The sequence below is a fragment of the Alligator sinensis genome, unplaced genomic scaffold (genome assembly GCF_000455745.1).
Source record: "Alligator sinensis unplaced genomic scaffold, ASM45574v1 scaffold1517_1, whole genome shotgun sequence".
NCBI lineage: Eukaryota > Metazoa > Chordata > Crocodylia > Alligatoridae > Alligator > Alligator sinensis.
In genome coordinates this window covers 409,112-412,843 of record NW_005842459.1, presented here as the reverse complement: position 1 = coordinate 412,843, position 3,732 = coordinate 409,112, and the positions used below count along the sequence as shown (strand labels likewise).

At 49.6% G+C, this 3,732-nt stretch overlaps 1 long non-coding RNA gene across 1 annotated transcript in view; it reads left to right on the top strand.

Moving 5' to 3' along the window:
- Nucleotides 1-3,523, top strand: part of LOC112551410 — a 47,799-nt gene extending 44,276 nt beyond the window's left edge. The window contains exon 3 of the long non-coding RNA XR_003095714.1: nucleotides 3,273-3,523. This is a non-coding gene — a long non-coding RNA (uncharacterized LOC112551410). The remainder of the gene's footprint in view (nucleotides 1-3,272) is intronic.
- Nucleotides 3,524-3,732: the final 209 nt, after the last annotated feature.

Genomic DNA, 3,732 nt, shown 5'->3' with positions numbered 1-3,732 from the left:
GCTTTCATCCATAGATGCTTCTCAAGCAAATCCCGGGACGTCATTCTCCCCCTGTACTCGGCCTTAGTGAGGCCGCAGCTGGAGTACTGTGTCCAGTTTTGGGCTCCACAATTCAAAAAGGATGTGGAGAAGCTTGAGAGAGTCCAGAGAAGAGCCACGCGCATGATCAGAGGTCAGGGAAGCAGACCCTACGATGACAGGCTGAGAGCCCTGGGGCTCTTTAGCCTGGAAAAGCGCAGGCTCAGGGGTGATCTGATGGCCACCTACAAGTTTATCAGGGGTGACCACCAGCATCTGGGGGAACGTTTGTTCACCAGAGCACCCCAAGGGATGACGAGGTCGAATGGTCACAAACTACTTCAAGATCGTTTCAGGCTGGACATAAGGAAGAATTTCTTTACTGTCCGAGCCCCCAAGGTCTGGAACAACCTGCCACCGGAGGTGGTTCAAGTGCCTTCATTGAACACCTTCAAGATGAAACTGGATGCTTATCTTGCTGGGATCCTATGACCCCAGCTGACTTCCTGCCCTTTGGGCGGGGGGCTGGACTCGATGATCTTCCGAGGTCCCTTCCAGCCCTGATGTCTATGAAATCTATGAAACAATCTTCCCCCCCCACCCCGTTGGTTCTGAAGAAGCATTACTCATCCAAGTAGACACCGCCGGTTTCCATGAACCTAGTTGTACGAGTACAGCGAGTATTGCATGTATTTGAGGGTGGGCTTTCCCTGAAAGGTTAGCTCAGAGGACTGGCACCTGGGCCCGAACGCTTGACTTTTCTGAACTTTGGTTAGCAGCACCAAAGTCATACCTTGGTGCTGTGTTTCCCCGCCCTGCCGTGTGCATCTCACACCTCTGGGGCTCTGTGGCATGGTCCTTTGTGCTGCAATAAGCTGAGACCCTCCATTGCTCTTTCCCAGTGTTGGAGAACTTTTCTGCTGTCCTGGACATCAGGAGGGAATTGTGGGAAGGCATCAGAGGACTAAGCTCTTGTGTAATTTAGCCTGTGTATCCCCACTGCCGTGCTGCGACATGACAAGCCTGAGTGAACGACGCAGAACCTGAGGTCGAACCCTGAATCCCAGGCAGGCCTGGGTCCGACAGACTACTAGGCAAGATGACAGGCTTTGTGTATGGAAGCAGTGGAGGCAAACCCTGAGTCCGAACTACTGCAAACTCTGCCGTGAAGATAGGCCCTAAGTGCCTGTGGGGCTGAGACCCAAGACCTTTGGGTGGAAACCTGAATTGAAACGGTGGCTTTCTCTTCTTCTGTTGTATTCTCACGAGCCTCCCTGGCATCTGTAACACCAGGAGGAGTCTGAAGATCACTTCAAGGCCTCCCGATTCATTTTTCTCTGCTCTTTCTGGGGTGGTGGTGGTGGTGGAATGAATTCCCTTTTCTACAGGCTGCAAATCCCTTCCCTCCCCCAGCCTCCCAGTCCCCTGACTATTGTGCCGTCAATTATTCCAGGAGAAGGCTGATCAATCTTGTGTCTAAACACTATAATGAGACTCTGCTTTTCATCACTGAAAATGCAGAGATCTTTACTCTGATTAATCTTCTTTTTGAGCCGGGAGCCGGAGAACGGATGCAAACACCTGAGCCTCGTGGAGTCAATTTCAGCGAGAATCACAGACGTTTCCCCAACCGGCGGAGGGGCTTTCATTTCATTTCATCCTGCTGCCACCGCTATCAGCAGCCAGGATCTAGACTGCAGCTTTTGCGATGAAAAAGATCCCAGGAGAGGTATACATCTTGCTCGTGCTCGTACAGCCACACGCACCCGCCTTGGCCTAGTCCAATGTGCTTGTAGCTGGGGACAGCCACGGGTGAAATGAATTTCTGGCCTTTCGCTATCTTCCCTGTCCTTTATTCTCCAAGGGTAAATCTTTACCGCTGCCTGTTTCAGCCCTCCCCACTCATCCTCTCCTCCCTCCCAGCTGTATCTCTATTTTTTATCGTCTCTCTCTCCCTCTACCATAGCTTTTCCGACACACAGGATCTAACGTTGAAAGGTAAGGCAGGTTTTTGAACAGAGAGTAGAGGAAAAACCCCAGAGCTCCATAACACGAGCTACTTTCTGCCAGGCTCAGGTTGCTGGGCTGGAAAAATGCATCTTCAGGTGTCATTGTGGGGGCAAAGGTGATACCCACTGGGCCTGGAGGTGAATTTAGGTTGTGCTTTCTGAGGAACTTCAGGATTTCTGCTTCAAGCCAGAAAGGCCCATTCTCTGGAGCCCAAGATTCAGACCCTACTTGGGTCAGCTAACCCCTGAATCTTTCTAAATTCCCCATGGTTAGCAGCAACCGAATGGAGCTTAGTCAGCCATGTGCAAGCCTTTTGGAGAAGACTAAACACACCCAAAGTCCTCTGTGCTTTGTGTGAAGATAAATCCTAGAACAATGTTTCGTCTATCCAGTTTCCTCCCCTCCACACACCCCTGCCGGTGGTGAAGTCTGCACTGTTTGCTGATTCACAGCCATCCTCCCAGAGGTGGCTCCGTGACAATGGCTCTGTCAGTACACGGTTGTAAATCATCGTTGGAATCCTTTGAGAAGAAAGGCGCCATATAGACAATACCATTATGCTCCATTATTAAAGGTGGTAGGATGATGAACATGCTAATTGCTAGGACAGCGGAGAATGCAACTTGCTCTCAAGCTCTTCTAGTATAATTTGGAAGTGATATCTTGGCAGGTTACATGGATTCGAGTTATGCTTCCCCCAGGGCCACGCAGCAGGGCTCCTGTTTGGAGGTGGAGATCTAGATGGTTTGGTTCATTTGCTGGTGTGCATTATACTTCAGTACAGCATTTTGTGATAAGAGAGGCAAGTTGTCCTGCATTCCTCATGGATACCTGAGTATATATCATCTTGTTCAGGACTTTAAGACAAGGTGGCAGCTTGTCTCATTTCATCTTATTATGCTTCTCTTGGAACGTGACTTTCCTTCGCAGAGATGTCTTCATCCCCTGTATTAAATAGACAGAGGTGTGTATTCACAAGTGGAAATCCAAGCCTGGGCTTGATATAGGAACTAGTTTTTCATAGCCAAATCTCACATGGTAAGATTTGAGGAAAGGAACCTCTGTGGTAACCAGCTATCAGCAGTGAAGGGTCTGTAGATGAACCCCAGCTGAATATTAACCATTTAACTACAGGTTGTGGCATCTCAGCCTCCAACACTACAGGTTTCCCTTCCTGTAGAGAGCTTGGACTCGAAGCACTAACTAGGCCCCGTAACTCATTGTTCTCTTCTTTTCCTCCAAAGAAGTTGCAGGTAACAGCAGTATTCCAGCATGACTCCTTCTGGGGACAGATTAGGACCCACTCAGCTCAGTAATGGACTTCAAGTCACAGACTAGTGGTGGCCTCTTATGCTCTGAATACTGTCTTCCAAATCACTCCTGCTCTCGCCCACACCACACTGACCATGCAAGTGTCTCCTGGAGCCAAAAGGACATCAACGTCCATCACAGCCTGGCGGGTGCCAACTGGTGCTGCAATCAGGTCATGGCTGTCCCCAACCTCAGCTAGCTCCCAGGGAGATCACAGCTAGAGCAGGTAGGGGAAGCTTATTTCTTTAAAAAAAAACAAATCCTGTTCCATAGGAGGACGAGACAAAGACATTTACATTTAAAAATTATGAAGGGGCGGGGGGTGGAATGGACTTGCCCACTCTAGACAAGCCAATAGCCCAGGGGTTAATGCCACTTATTTGGGACGTTGGA